General features: G+C 38.8%; 1 long non-coding RNA gene across 1 annotated transcript; it reads left to right on the forward strand.

Annotated features, from left to right (window-relative positions):
* Window positions 1-556: 556 nt before the first annotated feature.
* On the forward strand, window positions 557-22752 carry LOC135460862 (uncharacterized). Its single transcript, XR_010443311.1, has 3 exons — window positions 557-627; window positions 16279-16364; window positions 21216-22752. It is a non-coding gene; the product is annotated as an uncharacterized LOC135460862 (long non-coding RNA).
* The last annotated feature ends 462 nt before the right edge of the window (window positions 22753-23214 follow it).

The raw sequence follows: 23214 nt of genomic DNA on the forward strand, positions 1-23214 counted from the left end.
GTAGCCCCTCCAGATTCTCATGGTTTATTTGTACTTTCAGTTAACCAGTCTTCTGCTAATAGGAGGCTTCTGTTTATTTCCTTAGCAGATTAATGAAGTTATAAAGTCTCCCTCTCTGGAAAAGGAGAGGGAGAGTCCTCTGCCTGGAAGAGGCAGCTATAGATAATCTTAAAGCTTTGTGCTCATCCCTCATGATTTGGCAGAGCTGCTTTTTATCCATGCTTTTCTCCATCCAGCCAATATGCTCAGGGGCTCTGTCACTTTTCTTGTGGTGGTGCCTACTCTGTCTCTGCCAGAGAGGATAGAATATATGAGCAATGTGCTAATATAGCCTCTCTGGATGAAGCAACACATGCTGTGTATGTCTTATTCCATATCTGTTCCCTCTTTCTGGAATGGTCTTCCTTATCTTGCAGAACCACTAATGGCACCTGATTGAGTATTTGGGGTGTTTTCTCACAGTTCTCATTTGAAGGGCAATTGCAGATTACATTATGTACATGCTAATAATAAAGCCTGTGCACAGATGTGACATTTTTTCTCTATCCATCCACCAGGTGTTACTCTCTAATTTAGAGCTGCTATTCAATGTGAAATTCAGGATGTAGCAGTGGAGCTAAAATACAAGTAAGAGAAAAAGAATGAATTTTCCTGTCTGTGTGTTCTTGTTCCTGTTCATGGAAACTGATGAACAATTGACCCTCTGATTTGTTTGGTTGGTGTGTTTTGGTTTGTTTGGGGGTTGTTTTGAGGGATTCTTGTTTATTTTTTGAATCTAAGGAAATGGAAGTATACATGGGTTTTGGCTATGCATATGGTTTAGAAGTATTAAAACAGCAGTGCCACATATATATATAATGTATGGGGACATAGGATCCAGAGCAGACTTCAGTAGCACTTTTCAATTTGCCTCTGTCGACCCTGTTCATAGTGGTAAGAGGCAAATAATCAAGTCACTATTAGCCACAGTTTTAGAAACAACTTTAGGTTGTAACAGGCAGCATTAGACAATTTTTGTGTCTATTCAGACATAAATTAGAACAGAAGAGTTCTCAGCTTTTTCTGCTTTGTGTAAGTTTGGTTCTGACACTGAAGCAGCTAAATAGAAGATTTAATACTTTTTAATATCTGTTAGAGATGATATGAGCTGTCAGAAATCAGTAAGTATTAAAAGATGAGCAGATTCTCTTTTAATGAGTAACATATGTTTGCATGTTTTCTCTTTATTTCCCATCATATAGTGGCAGGTACATGTAAATTTTTTGGTTTTGTTTTTGCCTAACACCATTAAGGACTTATTTCAGGCAGCTATCTCGGAGTCTGGTAGATAGCCAAAATCTCTATAGGTACTTACTAACTTGAATAAAGTGATATTTCTCCTGGATGTGCTGTTCTTCACAGAACTATCTGAGACAGGTATTACTAAATATAGATTTAAAGATCTATTCTGAATTAGGAATGTACTAGATACAGTTTATGTGAAGCTTAGTAAATGTTACTGAGTTTTCAACCATTTCTGTTTACTGAGGCCATGGTAGCTGATGAAAGAAATATGGCTATTTGCAAGTGAGTAAACAAACCAAAGCTGTTGTAGCCTTCTTTTTGTTAACTAAGCCTACCTTGATATCAGTGATGGTGGAATTATTTTGGCATCTTCCTGGGAAATAAGCTTCCAGGAAGTATAGAAGTGCTGTTAGAGCACATAGTTCCAAATCAGGCAGGATGATGAGTGCACCAGGTAGTGAAGTGGCACAGGGGAGAAAGACACATGATTATTTGTGGAAATTCTCTGAATCATTCCCTGAAGTACAAGATGCCATCTAGTCTTTGAGCTTACAGCCCTGTAGAGGATGCAGGGGAAAATGAGTATCCATATCAGAGGAGAGGGATATTTTTGACAGAAGTAGCACTTTTCCTGTGGCCAGGAAAGCCTATTAGGCTAAAGGCGGCTGTGGCAGCTGCAGGTCAGCTCTCCCACTGAGTGGTGCCTCTGGTTTTGTGACAGGGAGGGGTCACCTGTGAGCTTGATGTCCCTGAGGACATCGCCAGAACACTGACCACTGACTGGGAGATTCAGGGAAGCAGGTGCTGAGCAGTTGTGCTCGTTTCAGTATGATATTCTATGTGTATTCTGAGACTAGGACTGCAGTTCTCATGCAGTCTCCTTCAGAGGAGGAAAAAAAGTGTTACAGTGTTTTTCTATATATATAGTCCTGTCCAGACACCTTTGTGTAACAAAAGCAATGTGGAAACCTGTTTCAGGTGGCAGCTGAAGATACAGTAAATAAGTAAGCGTGGGGTAGATTTTAGCACTTTCTGAGGGTTTTTTCAGCAACTGTATTTATTGGGAACAACTTCAGTTTATATAGAATGCCTGCATTTACCTGCACACCTGTTTTCTATCTAATAAAACTATTTCCTCTCTGATCGTTTCATACCAGTGCATGTGATCTGTCTTGAATGTATCAGTTTAAGTATATATATCAGTTTTGCTTCCTGACATGAAAAGTAGCCAGTTGTTTTTTTTTTAATGTGTCACTCTGGTCCGTCATTTCTCTTGCTAATGACACTGAGCAATCTCCCTTCTCATTGTGTCCATGATTATACCCCGCCTGACCTCTAGTGGATTTTTCCCGAAGTGAATCTCCTGCGTGCAGAGAGTGTAACCCGAAGAGAAGCTAAATGGGATTTCAGGAGCATGCCAACGGCATCCTGGCATGTATCAGCCAGCAGGACCAGGGAACTGATTGTCCCCCTGTTCTGGGAGCGTCCCAGCATGTATCAGCTGGGATGTGGCCAGCAGGACCAGGGAACTGATTGTCCCCATGTGCTGGGTGCTGGTGAGGCCACACCTTGAGGGCTGTGTCCAGTTTTGGACCTTTCACTACAAGAAAGACATGAACACCTGCTGGAGTGTGTCCAGAGGAGGGGCAGTGGAGCTGGGGAAGGATCTAGAGCACAAATGTTATGAAAGGGAGCTGAGGATGGAGAAAAGGAGACTTTACTGCTCTTACAGCTCTCTGAAAGGAGGTTGTGGCCAGGTGAGGTTTGCTCCCTTCTCCCAAGGAAACAGGCAACAGGAGAAGAGGAAATGGGCTCAAATTGCCCAGCAACGTTTAGGTTGGATAGTAGGAAAAATTTCCTTACTGAAAGGGTTGATGAGCATTGGAACAGGCTGTCCAGGGAAATGATGGAATCACCATCCCTGGAGGTATGTAAAAGACATGTAAATGTGGCACTTAAGAACATGGTTAAGTTGTAGGATTTCACATGAGTAAGTTAATGGTTGGACTAGATGATTTTAGAGGTATTTTCCAACCAAAACGATTTTGATTCTTTCTCAGGGTTGTTGCGTAATTGTGTGTGATTAAAGACTTGAAACCCCTAGCATGAGTTTAGTCTTACCTTCTACGTCTGTTGAGCTGAAATAATACCTCTCCATCTTTATAAAGTACTTTAAGATCTATGGATAAATTTTTCATGGGTTTAGGTGGACTTGATCTAGCAGAGATAAAGAGGTTGGACACCAAATAGAAGCTATCCTGACCTAAGGTTATAAAGCAGGAATGACCTTCTGGAGCTACGTTAGGGTGTGTGTTCTCTGTGTGTTATGTCCATATTTATCACACACCACTGCCTGGGTACTCAACTGTTGTCTCTATTGCTTGTAAAATCAAATGAAGCCATTTTTGTAATTATAAGTCTTTTCTCTTTGCAGGTCTGTTTGCATGCATGTATAGATTATGCAGAGAAGTGTTAGAACATATTTCTGCAGGTTGAATTTTCATGCAGATTTCTGCTTGCTTTAATCCTATTTCAGTGGATGCACAATCAGCCTGATGTCCTCAAACCTGGTTTTCCTATGAGGATTAGTCATGTTCCTTTTCTGGGAATTTGAACCTTTCATAACTGTCTGCTTACTTAACAAGTGCTATAACGAACTATGGGTGAAGCATAAATAATTCATATTCACCAGAACAGACATGTTCATAACCAAGTCACCTAAGAAAGGAATGGGCAGGTATTCACACTGCTCTTCCAGTCACTTGTATCTCAGCAGCTCAGCTCTGCAAATTCCCAGATGCTGCTGCACTTTTCTATCCAGAATCTTGCTGGCTACATTTGCCTTGCTAATAATAAAAGTTTTGCTTTTCAGTATGTACCTAATCCTAAAAATGATCTCTATGTATAGGTTTTTCTCCCAAAAGAATGCATGTGGCTGTAAAATGGTTAATGTTGGTGCCTGCACCAATTTCTCTTGGTAATGATTTTAATATAAGCAGTTCAGCTTAGAAATGTTGACATTACTGATTTCTTTTAGCCTGATATTAATGTTTGCTGCCTGTATTGCAATACTAAAATTGGTAGGATAAGCCTTCCTGCATTTGAAAGAGGTTTCTGGTTGATAGATCCACCAGACTGGGTAATGGTGTAAAATCCCAATGCATCATGGTCTGAACATCTGAAAGGGAATAAGTTTTCCTATGCAAGTAGGGAGAGAAAATAGGAGAAAATGTGGGAATGTACTCTGAGAAACAGTAAACAGATTTTTTTTTTCCTTTTCTCTGGAGCCTGTCCCTGTTGTACCTAACTAGTTCTTTAATATATTAAATTTTAAATTTAATTTTCTGCTATTGAACCTTGCATGGTTGATGAACCAGCACAGTATTTGAAGCATTACCTTAGTAAACTGCAGATTTGGAGCTGAGCTGAATGTTCTCTGTAATATTCCACACTACCATCAATGGGTAGCTGTTCTATTTGCCTGCAGTTAGGGGAATTTTACTCTGTAACCATCTGACATTAGAAGGGTAACTAATGCTTGAAGTCAGCATCATAAGAATAGAATCTGAATTAAAACTCTATTTAATAAAAAAAAAAATTAGTGGATGAATCATGACGTTGGAGGCATAAAACTTCTGTAATCTATTGGCAGTTCTCATATTAGTGACTTTTATAGCCTTGGGCTAGTAATATTAAGCATTTCCTGTCAAGACTTTCTGAATATGGCAGTTGTGTAATTGAAGCAGCTGTGCAGAGTTTTGGCCATCATAAATTGGCTTTACCTGCTTGAGATCATTATTGAGAGTAGATTAAAAATGCAAGGTCAAGCACTTCTAAATTAGGGTGTACCAGACTTATTATTGTCCTCTTTATTATTATTAACCAGTGCCTACAATTTAGCAAAATTAAGAAGTGGGATAATGAGGAGTCAGCCTTAATTAAAATCACCATTTGCAGCTGCTGTAAGAGAAAAATATATACAGGAAAAGAGTAAACCCAGCTTTAGCCTTGCTAGCTAGCAGTGATTCCAGCTGTTTGGTTTGGTGGTACTGAGGTTCATTTTCTAAGAAGCTGAGAACTGGATTTAATCTGCACTGATGTTTTGAAATTATTGTTTTTCTAGTGAACCTCATATAAAGCACAGTACTCCCTGTCCATGATTCATTATGTGTCTAAAATGATGCAATGCCCTTTATTTGGGAGTCATATATATTTTACTGCTATCCTTAAAAGAGCAATTCCAATTGGAGGAAGCAGAAAGGGTTAATTTGTAGATGTCAGTGCAGCACCTGTAATGGGATGCAGATGGAAGCTTTGTTCTGTTATCCTGTCAGTAAACTGCCTGTGCCTTCTGCAAAAAGACAGATTCTGCATTACCTTCCTGTCAGAGTGGATGGAGGTGGCAGTTAGCTCGAGCTCCCATCCTTAATGCAATGTTAGTGTTAATTTTGGAGGAGTTAGCACTGTGAGAAATGCTTGGAGATATTTTTGGGGAGTGCCATGATGATTTTGTGCCCTTTTAAATGAGATGATACCAGACCATGTTCATCTGGAAGCTGTTCTGCACGGAGGTGGCGAGGTGAGAGGAGAGAGGGATGGTGCAGGATCCTCTCTGAACCTCAACAGGAAAACCAAATGTCTCAAGAGAACTGCTTTAATAGGAAAAAATAAGAAGAATTTAGAAGGCCAGTAAATCTCATTTCCTTTCAGATTTTTGTCACACTATGTTTGTGGAGCATCTGATGGAGCCTGGGTAGATTTTCCCACAGCATTGTGCAGAGCAGAACCGAAGAGAGAAAAATTCTCCCTTTTTGTCATTCAAGCTAGTATATAAGAAAAAAACTCCCTCTGTTCCTACAGGATGCTCTCATGAGAACTTCTTGCTGCACTTTTAGTTAAAGGCAAGGTGTGGAAGGCAGAGGATACCAGGGCAGGCACCACATGGGATCTGCCTACAGGTTCCAGTGAAAGGAGGGCATGGAGATGCTCAGAGAGCTGGAGCACCTCTGCTCTGAAAACAGACTGAGAGAGCTCGGTTGTTCAGCATGGAAACAGAGCTCTGGGGACACCCTAGTGCACCTTCCAGTGCCTGAAGGGAGCCAAAGAGAGGGATGGAGAGGCCCTTTTTACAAGGGCATGTGCTGGCTTCAAACTGAAAGAAGGCAGGTGTAGATTAGATATTAAAAGAGAGGAAAAGATATGTTTAAACTCTCATTGCTATAGCTTCTCTTCAAACCTGCAAACCTCAGCAGAGACCACAGACAAATTAACATTGTTTTGTGCAGTCTGTTGCCAGCACAGGGACTGAGTAACTAACCCCAAAGCACTGTCATTTGTTTCCCTGGTTTTCTCATAGCATTACAGGAAGTAAATTGCGATTTTTCTCACCAATACATGCATGTTTTCTCCTGTTTCCTTGCTTTGCTTTATTAGTATTTTCTATGTTTAAACCATGTTTTTCTGACTAAGCCTTTCAGATCCAGGAAAATCTATAGAAATGCTGTTTTTGTATAAAGCACTTCTGACAAGCTATAGAATTTTCATGCAGTGTTCTACAGAGTTTCAATACTTTTTTCCATATTAGAAGCTAGTTTTTCACTCCATTCATTGCAAACTCTAGCAAAACTTTAGGCATAAACTTTGGAATAGATGGAACATTTAAAATTTTCTCTGTAATGGGTCCTAGGAGTCAATTATCGTGAAAAATAAAGTTAAAAAGTGACACTTGCCATTTAAAAAATTCTATTAAAATAATGATAGTTTTCAAACAAACTATTTGAAGTTGAGCATCCCTAAGATATTAGGGGATGCAAAATCCCTCCTTCAGTTTCTGCAATTTCAAAGTAACTTTTCAGTTCTTACTATAGGAATGGAAGGGATCAAGTAGCCAGAAATGACAAGGTACATTATAAAATGTGCAATGATGGCCAAATTTTAGACTTCAGTTCTCTAGAAAATCTATATTTGCTGTCAGGTTCAAAAGGAAAACCGTTGTGCCTGAGGGAGCCAGGTTGGCTGGAACCAGCTGGAGAAGGTGAAAATTACAGCCTGTGTTGTCACTGTCACCTGTGGTGGATTGCAAAGGCATGAGAAGCAGGCTCTGTGTGAAGGTCATCAGCACCACTGTTTCTTTTGTCCCAAAAGCAGCAGTGGTGACTGCATCCATGCATCTGTCAAGTCTTGGCCACTCTCTGTGAGCTTCATCCCTTGGAGTTCTCCTTCACTGCTCTCTGCACAAAGAGCTTTTGTCTCTCTTTGACAGGGCTTGTCTCTGACATTTTCTCCTGATAAACCTGCTGAGGGGACATCACCTGTGGGTGATGACCCACCTGAGATCACAAAATGGAGCAGAATCAAGGACCCTGTGTTGCTGTCAAGGAGCTGGTTACCCATCAGTAAAACATGGAGTGAAAAATTGTCCTGCCAAGTGTCACAATCTGCATCCAGAGCCCAGGGCTGGGGCTTTTCCCACCTACATGATCTGAAGCACCAGGAATGCCTCCTGTCTGATGGGAAGATACATTGCTGTCTTGCACCTCAGAAAAAGAAATCTAAAATGTCAGTGTGTGCTCAGCAGGATGGCTGAAGGTGTTTACTGAATCTGGTTTCTAGCATGAATTTTCTTAACTAAAGCATTTGTTTGTGTTTCCCAACTGAAATCTCATTTTAGATGTCCCTGGAATCTGAAAGGATTCCCATCCTGCTTCTGGACTGTGGTTGGACCCATCTCTAGTCCCTACAGATCTTTAATCTGTTTGTGGGGTTTTTTTCCCCCAAGGGTTATAGATATGTGATATGATAGCTGTCAAGGTTCAATGTAGAAAACAAGGAGCTTTGAAGATCCTATAAAATATATAATGCTATTTTGTGAATCAATTTTTCATTTAATACAACTTTTTATGTATGGACAGGTTTCCTTTGATCTGTATTTATTATCTGTCATTTGCCTTGAAATGAGAAATGTAACTACTTTGATATATGGATTTGAAAGGTTATCTAGTTTCATGGTAGCTTCTCTAAGTTACCATTGCATGCTTTGCTGAAGTGCTATTTGCAGCTTTCTGAAGAGATGTCTGTGTGCTCTGGCATAGTTAGAACTTTATTTTTTTTCATTGTATGGATATACGTGTGAGAGGCAGGCACTGTTTCACTTTGCTCTGTGCAGACAATCATTAAAATAGTCCAGCACTCTTTTGGCATGTGAAGGTCACTCATTCAACCTCTTCTTCAGATCTTTAGAAACCAACCTAAGTCACTTCTTTCTTAAACTCATCATGATCCATGACATTCAGTTTTATCTGGAGCTGAATTTCTCAGACAGAAGATAAACTTGCTTGCTGCTTTGCTTATTACATGATATACGCCTCAAGTATGTACCTTAGGGCTTCTGCAAATGTGTCTATGAGCCAACCCAAAAGTTCATGTACCAATGGGAGTCTTTCCTGTGCCTTGGCATGAAAGAGCCTGAGAAGATTCCATATGCAGATTATGACCCTTTGTACTTTGATACATCCAGAGACTTGCACCTGACAGTTAGGAGAGCAATTCCCTAAGTGCTTTTATTCCTTCAGCCTCCCTGTAAGGAGGTAGAGGATTGGGAAAAGTAAATAAGGTACTTTTCTGGGGAAACAGTCCAAAAAGTAATGCTTTCAGGTACTTTCTGTACTTTGTTTCAGCCAAAGGCACTGCTGTCTTGCTCCCTGGTAGGAAAGGACAGTTTTTCACTATGGCAAGTAACATTCTCTGCTGTTGACCCACCATTTATCTTATGCAGATAGTTAACATTTATATATATATTGCGACATTTGTCAAGACAATTTATTCTTCATATGGTTTCTTGGACCTCTTTTTCTTCCTCTTCACCAACATCCCTCATACTATCACTGGCTAAAACACCTGTCTCTATTAATCACAGCTAGGTGTGCAGATTTATAGTGCATCAGCTGTACTTTTATGGTATTGCCTTTATTTTTGAGTCATCCATCTCAAGACAACTGACTGAAGCAGGACAAAACAAAAATATAAGTACTATTATAAGTACTCTGCAACTGAAACAATGCCTTTTCAAAAATGCTGAAGGAGATTGGCAAGGATATGGCAATGAAATATAAGTTCATTATTGATCATGATAGAGAGAGCTGGGAGGGGAAAAATACTGCCTTGTGTGGGTGTATTCATATATAACATCCAGGAGGGGAAGCCAGGCTTCTTAAACTGAAAGCAATAAGCTATTTGTTTCTGGGTGGCTCAAGTTGAAAGAATGGGAAAGAAGATTCAAATTGTAGACTTAAGTTTTTTGAGTGAATGTATTGTAGTAATTTTTTTCTTTTTGGTAACTGATTCTCTGCAATTACTTGCAGTAGCAAGGTTATTTTCTGTAGTCTTTTGTTTTGCTTGCTTATGATATTTTTTTGAGAGCTCCTTACTCAACCATTTCTTTCTGCAGTGCCCAGTGGTTTTTCTGTGAGGAGAAAGAACTGTGCTCTGGTGGGCTCTTAAGCTGCTGCAGCTTAAAGGGCAGCAACAACAGGGCCTTTGTCAGACCTCAGCTGTGCTTGGGTTAACTGACAAAAATATTTGCCTTTGGAATGTAAAGTTCAGATCAGCTGTGAAACATGTTAATGTGCCAATTCAGCAGGGAAGAGAAGCGTGCCCTTTACCATACATTCTTTCTCCTGGTTTTAAGATCTTTCTTCAGCCTTGCTTAAGTGCAGGCAAGGAAGTTGAAGTCTTCTGCTGGATTGGGGTCTGTGTGTGAAAGGTAGAGTTATAATATGAATATGGAGGAAGTGAATTTAAAATCCAGAGGAAAAGGCAAGAAAATCCTTTTGGTACTGTTATGCTACTGTCACACAAAGCCTGTTTTGCTGAAAACAATGAGTGTGATGCAGCTCCCATAGAGCAAATCCAATGACAAGGAGTCATAGGTTTTCTTTGTATTTGCTTGGATGTGTAGCAATTTGAGACCCAAGTGAATAATTCACAACAAACAATTTATCTCATGAGTTTTTCTTAAATCATGAGTGAATTTTCTTAAATCTCTATGAGCGGATTGTAGCTCCCCAGTATTCATTTTTCTGTGACTGCATTTTTAAAATTTTATTTTTTAGGTTTGTGATAAACAGAAGTGCTTTAAATACAGACTGTGTTGTAATTGATCATATAAAGTTGAAAATTTGTGTTCTATGACTCTTCAAGATGCACTTTTGCCTCCATTGTCTCATTCTTAATGTGATGGGGACACTCAGTGGGGCTAGAACTTCGGGATTTTCCCAAAGAAAGTTCTCCTCCATCGCCTGCCTTTTTACTCCAAATAGATTAAATATGAATGTTGTATGAATATATGAAGAAAACATGATAAAACCTGTAGGGAAACTATGGTAAATCTTCGAGAGATGACTGGCACAATTGCTGAGAGAAACTCAAATCAGCTATCCTATCCATATACCTGGTAAATTATATTTCATTTTCCTGCTTTGGAGATATCTTTTCTTTCAGTCTCACTCTTTTCCCCCACGCTTTCCACATACACACATACATCCTTCCCTCCATGTAAGTGTGAAATCCTCCTGTAACACAAAAACAAGAACAGACACAAACATTACTGAAGTGAATTTCATTAAACCTGTCATTGAATATTGGTGGTGGTTTTTCTTCCACTCTTTTGTTTAGTTCTGTGGTAATACAAAAGAGCTGTGAGTGTATCATGGCTGAGGGAGGTATGGAAAGATCTTGAAAACTTCTTCTGTAAAAGGATATTCCATCCAAAGGAAGAAATCACCAGCTAGAGAAACAAGGAGATGAGCAGAAGGAAAGAAAGGCAAGAGGATTATTCTGCTAGATGCTCCCTTGCAGCTGATTGATTATTTGGAATCATTCTAATGCAGTGTATTAACTTTTCCAGCTGGGGTTGTGCCTGCCTAATACGACAGTATTACTACTGCAAGTGGGATAGAGGTCCTGGGCTTGAGGGCTCAGATAAGGATTCAGAAATCTAGGGATCACTCTTCAGTTATGTCTGGGGCACCTTTGCTATTTCAGACAAGTCTTTTATCATCCCGTGTTTGCTTTCTCCATGTGCAAGATGGGTGTCTATCCCATTTTTTTACCAGCTGCCATACCTACCTTCTCTGCAGTCCTCATGGGTTGGAGCTATTTCTGACACAAGCTGGTCACTTTTAACTGTCAGAGTTGTGGGTAAAGTTGATTATTGAGCAACACACCTTATATTCAAAGCGTGTGTGCCAGCTGGGAAGTGCCCTTAGCCACCTTCAAGTCAGGAAGAGTGTGGCCTTCCTCACCCTACTGCTTTTGGCTTCTCACAGTCATCTGTTTCTGCATGGGACCTACTTCGTCTCCTACCCTCAAATGTGATCTATCCTTTACTCTCCAGGACATCCTGAGAGTTCCTCAGCAAGGAAAGATCCTGCCACTCATTGTGGGAAAATAACAGTAACTCATACAGTGATCAAGCTCTCTTCTAAAAGCTGTCTAATATTTTCTTAGAATAAAGTATTTTCAAGAGAAGTATATCACAAAATCAGTCAACCCAAAATGTGTGTGCTCTTTTTCCCAGCCTTAGTGTTTTTAGGTTCTAAGAAGGCTGATTATCCTTAGTTCCCTCCACAGACTGCCTGTCAGCTTGGCATCACTTCTGGTAATTGACCTTCCATTCCTTCTTTGAAGTGCTTTAAAACATGTTACAGTTCTTTTGATCTACAGCCTGCTGATTTAGTTAGGAAGTTGATTGCTATCTGCTGGAGCTGGGATGCTTACAACAAACAGCTTGTCCGCCACATTCTCAGCACAGTGTCTCCTGTCTCCTCTTGATAGGTTGTGTAGCTTTTCTGCACGCATTCCAAAAACCCTGAATCAGTTTTTAATCAGTCAGTTCCTGCAAGGCACAATGATACTTCACTCTAAGTCTGCAGTAACTAACATGTGGACAATATTGCCATGAGAACCTGCAATGTTGCTGCTATGACTGCATAAAGGAGTCCTTTCCAGTTCCTTCACTGAAGATTATCAAGCAATGGAAAAGGCTGTGCAGGGAAGCGTTTGAGTTACCAGCCTTGGAGGGCTTTTAAATTGATTTCTGGATAGTTTTGATTGATGACCTCCAGCTCCTATGTTGTGGTACAGCAAATAACTGTTCTTCATTCACTTTATCTACTGCTTTAATTATTTTGTAAAATCTTTATCTCACTTCCCATCTTCCTGTTGAAGAGTTTGGTCCTTTTTGGCATCTTCTCATCAAGCAGCTTTTCCACCACCATGATCCTCTTAGTTACCCTCCTCCATTCCTTCTTTAACTCTGCTACATCCTTCTTGAGTTGAGGAGTCAGAACCTATCACAGAACTCAGCATATGGGCAAACAAAGGTTCTAACAGTAACAAAATAATGTCCTTTGTCTTGCTCTCAGTACTTTTCCAAGTGATGTCAAACTTTTTTCTTTTATTGATTTGCTGACAGGCGTTTCATAACGAATTGATGGTCTCAACTGTTTCTGGGATCTTTTCAGTGAATGATGTGTCAGTTCAGATTTTGATATCCTGCAGCCATGGTTCAGGTTATTCTTTCCCTATATTCATTGCCTTCATTTGTAGTGAAACATGCTTGTGCTCCTACAAAACATTTTTCTACCACTTTAATTTTTAAAGTTTGAGTTCTGCACTATTGACCATTTGATCACTTGCATATCTCTCAGGTCAGGAGACAGCTTTCCACCAGAAAGAATCACATCCCCAAGCTTGTGTACAAAACCTTTGTGCCCTCAGAAGTGCCACACCAAATGGGAAGTCACTCCTGTTCAGGACCATGCTTTTGTGCAAGGCTTTAAACTCATGGCCTTAGCAGTTTGACTTAACACAGCTGCTAGAAAATTCAGCACCAAAGCAGCTACACTTACCCTCACTTCCTTCCATGGAGCCAAAGAAAATCAGCTCATGTCTGTGTAATGTCACATTAATTCTTCTGACATATTGTATCCTGAAAAATAAGCACAGCACCTTTGAGTTAAAAGTCATGTTCCAGTCCTTGCTCTCAGCTCTGTTATTCTCTGGAACTTAATTTTTGCTTTCATATTCTCTGGAACTTAATTTTTGCTTTCAATATTATTATATATAAAATTTCAACTTTTACAATTGCTTTAATTTTTAAAGCAAGCAAACTGCAGATTTTTAATGAAAAGGATCCCAACTGCCATTTTAGTTTCCACCACGGTTTCCATGAGTACAAATATTCCAGTTCTTACAACAGGTGGGTAGAATTCATCATTCATCAAAACAGGATAAAATTCATCTTGCTGTCCTGTGATTTTAGCACATCAGATGATGCAAAGAGAGCACATTTGGGTGTAACATGCTAACCCTCACAGATGGCTCTGCAATGGTTATCCTAAGTCAGCCCTGCTTTATGGGGGTAAAAAGATGAGGTAAGCAAGCCTGTCCTCATGAAAAAAATCTTTGCTGTGTCCTAAAATGCAAGTCTATTGTAGAAACTCATTTAGAAGATCCAGATGACTTAGCTAGCAGCTGAAATTATGCCCCTTTATGCCTTAATGTACATGAAGATAGTGTTTAATGTTTCTTCTCTATGGCTTTAGGGGATAAATTTTTTAATTTTTTAACAATCAGCAGAAACCACAGCTTTTCCATCACAAAGGAATTAAATATATGCACCAACTTAATGAATGCATTTCCAGTGACATTTGTCTTTGATGAGCCTGCAGCAGATTCATAGTCCAAAGATGTCTTTTGTTCAGAATGACATGCTTTCTAATTTTTTACAACATTCTACCATCCTGCACTTTAAAATTAGCAGGTGGAACTTTTCACAGCCTCAGATGTCATTTAAATGCCTAATTTGTGCAGAAAGTAAATGGGGATGAGATATATAGTTGTCATTCATGCCCTTGAATTTTTTTTTTTTTCTGCTCTTATTGGTCCTCATAAATTGTTTGCTGTATATTTAAAAAGTCCCAGGAACCTTGTGGAACTTCCCATGCAAATAGGTACCTTGTTATTGACCTGACCAGAAATACTTGGCAGGATTTTATGTTTCCACAAGGTGCACTAAACCAACAACCATGGCTTTAAATATGGGTCCTGAGTGCTCTGGAAGATGCTTTCCAGGCTGCAGCAGGGAGTTGGGCTGCTGACATTTACTGTCAGCAAAGACAATGAAGCAGGTCTTAAGAGTGCCTTTGGGTGTTCTGAGAAGGCAGCAATAAGCACACCCCTTGGAGCCATTCCCTGCCTCATTTGTTATTGCTTTGTCAAAAACATTTGTCAATGAAGACTGATTTTCAATAGAACCACGTTTGGGAGTCTGGCAGTAAAGAGCTATAATATGAAGCATCTTTAAAGGTAAATCAATTTTGTGGCCTAATCAACTGTACAGCATCCCTTTAGCTTCAGCATTAGAACTGCTGCTGTATATTAATCTGCAGAATTTTTGTTTTATTTTTCTTCTTTCTCAGGGAAAAGATGTTCTTGAGTAGTATTTCTTTTGCAGGAAAGACAGGTGTGTATAAATAACTGTGAACACAGCAGCAATTTGTAATAAAAATGTAACAAAAAAAGGGCAACCAGAAACTCATTTTAACTCTATCATTTAGGGAAAAGCTTTAAACATAGCAATTAATGATGGATATATCTAAGTATATCTAACAAGGCATCTGCCTTGTTAGATATACTTAGAAGCAAACAGTAAAAAAAATTGAAAAATTAATGAGTTAAACATTTATGCTTATCAGCTTTGGTTTACCTTCATGTTATCTTAAAATGCACAACAAATATGCCCAAGATTGAGTTAACAATGGTTTGGAGTATTTCATTTTGGGGCAGACGTTACTTAGACTTTAGAGGCCTAGACCAGTGAAATTTTACAGGTTCTCAGCCTATTCTATTTCGTTTTGGTGTTCTTGTGCCTAAATGCCTCTCTGGATCTGGTCTCCAGACTCTTAATCTAAGATCCGTTGAAAGAATAAAAGCATTTCCATTTTCCTATGAAATGATAGTCTTAAACAATACATTTGAACAAAACAAGCATATGGCTTCCTTTAAATGAATCCTATTGCATACGTGATTAGTTGAAAAGATGCGTTTCACTGGAGCCTGCAACTAAAGATGTTTCTCCTGGATTAAGGCTGTTAGAAATTCTACTGATGACATTTGTCAGCATTTCTCACTTAGAAGTATAAAATGGATGGAAGACATTTTGAGACACTGCATATTCATCCTGTTCAGAGCTGGTCTGCTTTACAGATTTGGGTTTTTTCCCCAGAACCCACAGTGCAGTCAAAACTACATTGTGCTGAAGGAAACGGCTCTTAAAATTTATTAGTCTTATCACTTCAACTGCATAAACTTATTTTATGTTCATTTGATGCACCTCATCAAAAATAGAACAAGATATTGGCTTCAAGTTAAGAAAGAAAATTACTTTAATACTCACTGATCCACTATAAGGTAATAAAAGTTGTGATTTTATGACAATAACCACTTCTCTGATTTATAGGATATTTTCTTTATGCTGTACTAAAATTAAAAATCTAAAATTTTGAATTTACCTTCTTATGGGAAATACTGGAAGTCACTACAGGTAATCAGGACAAATTCTGCATTGCATTCCATAGGTAGCTTGCAGAAATTCGGCCCAATTTATTGATTTTATTGGGCTTTCTCTGCTTTCCTACCTCTGACCCCTGAAAGGAATAAAAACACATCACAGAGGTAGAACTGAATTTCTGAGCCAAAGACATTCACTCACTGCACTGTTGAGAAAATTCACCTGGAGGAAAGTGAAACCAGTGTATGTTACTAATAATGAAGCCCTGAAAAATGATCTTGAACAGGACTCCAGTGGCGCATGAGATTCTACCTGTTCTGTTAGGCAAAGCAGCAAAAACTGCCTAAATTTAGATGTCTTCATGTAAGCTCCCCAGGCAGTTAAGTGATTTTATCCTTTTGCTTGCTTGGCTTTTGTTTCAGATGTTTGGAAACTGTATTTCATCTGACCATTTCAACATGGGAAGAAAAAATCACCAGCCAGCTAAGCAGAGAAGGAGATAGTCCAGGTTAGTAGGCAGTGAAAAATCCTGTTTTTTTGAGTTTTTCTTCTACAATATTAAATAGCTGCTGTGTGTTCTGATAGATGCATGAAACTTCAAACCTAGATCTGCCCTTTCCTGCTCATACATCCTGGTCCATTATCCATCAGAGTATTTTCACCAATTTCATTTAAGACTGATAATTACATATTCTCCAGGGCAAAGATGGGTTTATCTTTGTAAATGTCTGAGCAGTGCTGCTTGCACCTAAACCACTTCAATAATGAATACTCATTCTTAGAGTCACCTACTTGTGTTTTTGTCTCAATGCTAAAGAAGAAAGCTATCTTCAGAAATCTTTTTGACTGCAGTAAAGCACTACTTCACGTCATGCAGAGATCTTTGCTCTATGTAAAGATGAACAGTTGTCACTTAAGATACTTTTACAAAGAAGATCTATTACTTACTTCCAGAGTGAAATGACAATTATTGAAGTCTTAATAGTGGAATCCCCAGTTTGCAATTAAGAGCACTTCTATTAGAGCAGGTGACAGTAGCAAAGATTAAATTAATTTTTTTTTTTTTTGCACTGCAGTTTTTCCTGGAGAAATGTTATAGATCATAGCTGGAAATTACTAGGCTTGAATAGCAATTATTCCAGATGCATAAATAATAATAAAACCAAATATTATCATCCAGTGGTGTATAACTTAAGGTGTGTAAATATATAAACTGCACTGCCTTGTATGCATATATATCTATGTATATACACCTAAAAATATGATTATATTTTGTAAAAAATATGTATTCTAAATATTAATAATTACTTTAATTAAATGTTAAGGCTGCAAAAGCTTCTAAGATTCAAAAGCTGAAGAAAACTTGTTTCAGGTGTTTTCTTTTTTCTTTGTGCACTTGCATTATTGCATCACATATTTTTATGCTAATTTTGGTGGAAACAATGCCTAGGGAATCACTTGACCAGAATGTTTTATCACCTCATAAAAGTTTTCCAGAAACAGTGGTTTCAAAAGCAGTTTTATTCTGCTAGATTTGCTGAAGAATGGGCTGTAGAGGATAAGAAACATTTACTCATAAATAGTTGTAAGATCGTCCTGGATAAATTTCTGTTCTTCTGGCTGTGACTGCTCATGTGTATGCAGGTAGTGGGAGATACTGTAGGGGAAATAGATTACTTTAGCTTAATACTTGAGATGTTTAAGTGGACAGAGAAATGGAGGGGTTTTTTTCCTACTTTGCTGGAGGACAGCTGGAGCAGGAAGAGAAGGGAAAACAAGTTACCTCAGCCTCATAATCCAGTTATGTATGGAGATAAAAGGAAATGTTGCTATAATTCAGTTAAAAAGTCAATCAACAAAGAGGCATAAATCCAGTAGAAACAAGACTTTATCAATTTTTGTCCTTGCAGTAAGATTTGTTTCCATGGGAAATTCTAAAGAAGAAAAAAATTGCTTATTCAATGACTGGACCCAATACTAATTTAGTTTTCATTTTTTTCTAGTTGGTTATCTGGTGGGATACTTTGAGTCCTTCCCTCCCTTTCTCTGATGTAAACAGAATTATTCATTTCCTTGGGGTGTTTTCATGACACAGCCATTCTGTTAACTTGGGACTTTACATTCCTTCATGGATGTAGGTGTGCAGCATCTCAGTGAGTTGAGGCGTGTTTATCATGCACATCTGACACAACTGCAGTGCAGGCAGAAGGATTGAGACCCTCAGTATTTAGTTTTGGAGCCTTGTGCTTGCTTTCTGCCAGTACATTTCTTGTTTCTTCGTACATGTTTCCAATTTTTTTTTTGTGGTAACATCAGATTAATAGTCTTATTAATAGATTAAATGTCTGATTCTCTGAGGAAATAATTTGTGTGGTTTAGTAGGTGAAAGTGTTGACCAGTACTATGGCATCTATTACTTTTTCTTTTCCCACAGGAAAAGGATGTGTCACAAGTGGTTTTGTAACACAACTGATTTCTTCTTTTTTGTTTAATGCTGACTGCCTTCCCCTTGCAAACAGAGATTTTGCCTGTTATACTCCCCCTTCCCTGCAAACCTGACCCTCATGAGTTTCAAACAGGGATGAAATCATGAATATGTCTGGAAAAATGTTGAAGCAACTAATCTGAGATCTGTATATTGTTGTACAGCCCTTGTGTGACAGTGCTCTGGTTGTTTTTGTCTCAGTGCAGCAAATGAGATAAACCCTGCTGTTTGCTTTAATTAGCTACACTTAATTAAAAGATGATCTTATCTCTGTGCAGAGTTTCTACCAAAGCACATATTTAATGCATCTACTGTCATCTTTCAGTCCCAAATTCTACAAAAACCCTTAAACACATGCTCAGATTGAGCTTTGCTTTAATCAAAGTCACAACTCTGGATTTTTTGGTCCTTTTCTAATGCTGGTTTTCTACCAATACCATCCATTGCCACAAATCTGGACCTTGCTGAGAACGGGGGCTGAAATAATCCAGGTTTTTCCATAATTATAGAAAACAGAGGAATTATTTTCTTAGTAGGCTAGGAGAAGCCTCATTGCTCTCCCTATTTGCCTTGTATAAACATATTTTCACACTGACAGCTCTTGTGAAGAGGAGCAGCGTGACCACGTTCACAGGGGTCCGAGGATGAGGGAAGAGATGAGGATGTTGACTCCAGGTTTCAGAAGGCTTGATTTATTATTTTATGATATATGTTATATTAACAATATACTAAAAGAATAGAAGAAAAGATTTCATCAGAAGGCTAGCTAAGAATAGAAAAAGAATGATAACAAAGGTTTGTGGCTCGGACAGAGTCTGAGCCAGCTGGACTATGATTGGCCATTAATTAGAAACAACCACGTGAGACCAATCACAGATGCACCTGTTGCATTCCACAGCAGCAGATAACCATTGTTTACATTTTGTTCCTGAGGCCTCTCAGCTTCTCAAGAGGAAAAATCCTAAGGAAAGGATTTTTCATAAAAGATGTCTGTAACAGAGCAGTGACTGTGTCACTCCTGCAGTAGTGAGTGGAGGCAGTTTCTTGGACATCCTGCAGAAAAGACAAGTGAGGTCAGAGACAGCAACAGAACAGTTACTGTGTAGTACCTGGGGATGGGCACAGGATGCAGAGAAATGGAATGGAAAAAAAAAAGAGGAGCAGGGCAGTGAGATGTAAGAATTTAAGTAAAAAATTCAAGGGTACTTCTATATACTCTTTTTTCACTTTTTATTGAAGTGTAGAAAAAATTCAGGTGTTTTGAGTTTCTTTGATCTTTTTCTAAACTCCTTGGTGTTCATAATTATCCTTTAAATGATAATGAAAATGAATTTAAATGATTAGATGAAAATGACTAAACTGTTGATTGGCATGATTTTTTTTGTGTTTATCTTCTGTAGCTAGTGGATATACTGGAACTGATTTTCTTTTCTCTTTGTTGTTCAAACATGCTTAAAAGCTGTCAGCTTTGCTGACATTTCAGTTGGAAATTTTTCCATCAAATTATATATTATTGTAGTGTTTCAATTTTTTGTTTTGATGGTGTTGGAATGTTTGGGGCTTTTCAATCAAAAAAAAAGTTTGGAAATTAATGCGTAGATATTCTACATAAAAGGCTTGACTCTAAGATAAAAACAAAAAAAGCTTCTCCTTTATGAAAACAAAATATTTTGATCTATTCCTATTATTTTAGTACTCTGCTGCTCACCAGCTTGTTTACTTCACAGCACAGCTGCTTCATTTGTAGTTCTCCCTGCTAATTAAAAAATAAAATACAGTGCCACTCAATTCAACCTTTTCTGTCTGCTACCTGCCCTGCCATTCACTCAGTTTTTAGTCACTTAACCTTCCCCATGTCAGCTCCCAGAGGCTGTGCCCTCCAACACAATGAAGGTCTCCCATGAGCTCCACCTACACTGATGCTGAGGTTATAATTATCATGGAACTCATTTGCAGTTTTTGCAGTTTTGCTGAGGAATAGATTTAGCCCTGCCTTTCACTGAGTGTTCATTTATAGGGATATTAGGAGCAACCTTGGCTTTAACTAAGTGTTCAGTATTGTTAAGCTGTGTTTTACAGACTCATTGGGCAACAGCAGAGACCACACCACACCTTTACAGGCAGGACAATTGCTGTCCTTCTGCAAACAGAATTGGTGAGAGTCAGACATGTGGGTAACAAAAGCAGGGCTCCAGTCCAATTACTTTGAAATTATCTCCTACGACTGAGTGGAAGGCAATTTACTGTAGTTGAGAAAAGTATTTTCCAGCTTCAGAGTAGCAAACTTAGCCAGCATGGGCAAAGATAATGAGATCACTTTTGACTTTTGCAGCAAGTTTTCTCTCTTTCAACAGTTGTAGATGATTTTTTTATTATTTCAGTTCTGGACTTCTCAACAAAATTAATCACTCCCCATCCTAAATGAAGTCAGTGAGAGGCTGTTATTTTTTCTGGATCTAGTGATCCATGACACTATGTTGGGGCAAAATTTTAAGTGTGGGATTAAATTCTGTGCTTACTGTGACTGATTTTGCCACAAATTCAGAAAACTCTACAACGTGTTTTCTTCACTGTGTTTCTGGTTATCTGCATTCTGTTGTGTAGCACTCTACCATATATTGATGGTGGTATTGATAAAATTAAGCAGAATACCCTTCTTCCAGCATTTCTTACTAATTCTGGTATGTCAACCACGTTGAAAGACACATAAAATATTTATAGGAAAGATCTTTTATTTTTCATTTATTTCACGGAATACTTGGAAAATGTATTTTTTTTTTTCCAAGGCATTTATGAGCCTTTTACTGTGAGGCTATAAATAAGAGCACACACACACAGAGGTTTATTAGAGTCCATATGCCATCTCGGTTTCAGGTTTGTCTCAAAGAAAACCTGACCAAGAACAAGATTCAAAGTGCCAGCAAAGGTCTTGGAGAGTTTCCTAGACTAACAAATACCACTGAGGCCAGTTGCTTTCTTTAAGCCATCTTATCAAACATTTAAAAAGCTTTCCTGGGATTCAGAAAAGTGTTCCAACTCTTCAGAAAATGAAGCACAACCAGAAACAGATTTTTCCCTGTTATGTCAGCAGAATGAGCATTAACCTGTCAGTAACCTGGAGATAAGAAGGTTCACAGGAGGATCTTTCCAGTGCCTATAAATATCTGATGGCAGGGGATGTAGAGGCAGCCAGACTCTTCTCTGAAACACCCATTGAAAGCACAACAGGCAATGAGCAGAAATTAAAATTCAGAAAACTCAATCGGAGCGCAAGAAAATACGTTTTTACCATGAGGATGGTCAAACACTGGACCCAGCTTCCCAGAAGGATTCAGAATCTCACCAGTGGGCCTATTAAAAATCTGGCTGGACATGACTCCAGGCTCCATGCTGTGGGTGACCCTGCTAGAGCAGCAGAATTTGACTGGATGATCTCAGGAGATCTCATCGTATCTCAACTGTTCTGTGTGCAGTAGCCACTGTTTGAATTGACTCTCAAAGTTATAGCATGCGTTGCAGTTCAGGAAAGCTTTTGGTGTCCATAGAAACCCTTAATCTTCTTCAGATTGTAGAAAACAAAATGAGATGAGTGTGAAAGAGAGTCAAAATGGTCTAGCATTCCTGAAGCGGTCTTAGTTTGTGATGTAACAATATTTTGTTTAATCAGGAACATAGTGGAAAATTGACTGAAGCCAGACTCTCGGAGTTTCTGCTGAATTCCCCAGACATCCAAGCAGTTCCAGAGATTTTTGTTTTTTATCCTAAATTAAATCCAAGTCAATTTGAATTTGTGTTGCTTGCCTTTTTGACCATTAGAACAATAAGGTGAGTAATGCCTCAATGCTTTCAGAGGATTGCTTTGCACTGCTTTCTTGTTCCACTTGAGAATCTCTTAACAGGCTGCAGGGTCACTTCCTTACTTTCAAATGCCATCAAATCTCAAGTATTCTGTCTGGAACATTTGGAAATGGGATAAGGACCAATCTCAGGTCACCTTGTCTTTGAGAGCAAGGAACATGTGGACTAGTCACGTCTCTAAGGAGCAGCAGAGGAATCCCTCACATTCCAAGGAAGATGGAAGGGAGGCTGTTTGCATGTGTTGAGGGCTAAACCGTTACATGGGCTCTGGACACTGCAACACTTCAAAAACAACTGAAGTGCAAGGGAAGAGCAATAATCATGCAGGATATAAAAAGCTCTTCAGACACCTCAGGTAAAAAGCATAAAAGTTTAGGTAATTCCTGAGTTAGATGGCTATTGAAGGTGCTTTTAAAAATTATGTTGGAAAGAAGCATTAACAGAAGTAGTTATGCTAAATTCAGATGCTTATGTCTTACTGCATGTGAAAATAAATGAGTTGCTCAGAGCCCATGGATCTGTCAGGGGAAAAGATAATTCTAGATCTTCTGAATTCCAGCTGGGTCACCTCATCATTGTGACTGATGTCACAGGAAGTGGAGTCTTGTGTTTACAGCCTGGATGATCAGAAATTGCAGAAGATTAAAGTAGCCAAGGTATCAGTACTCTTGGATTTTTTCCTAAAAATGTAAATATTTCTTGGATTCATTTGTGGTCCCCTTTTTGGCACCATTGGGATCTGTGTTTTCAGCATTTTCTGAGGAAATGACAAATGATGGGTTAATGGCACTGAAAATGAAGACAACTTTTGTGATTTTATGATGGCCTTTCTTTTAAAAAGTATTGGAAAGGGGCATTTCAGAGGAATGTTACAATCCCACTTGCCAAGGAGTTGTGAAACTTGAAGAGTTTTGCAGTTTGAATCTAGTAAGAACTCATCAGTTTACATGAGCTGCTGTGCTTGGCACATTGTCTGGAAAATCCAGAAAGCTGCTGGGAACATGGTGTTTGCCAC

The sequence above is a fragment of the Zonotrichia leucophrys genome, chromosome 1A, assembly GCF_028769735.1.
Source record: "Zonotrichia leucophrys gambelii isolate GWCS_2022_RI chromosome 1A, RI_Zleu_2.0, whole genome shotgun sequence".
Classification (NCBI taxonomy): domain Eukaryota; kingdom Metazoa; phylum Chordata; class Aves; order Passeriformes; family Passerellidae; genus Zonotrichia; species Zonotrichia leucophrys.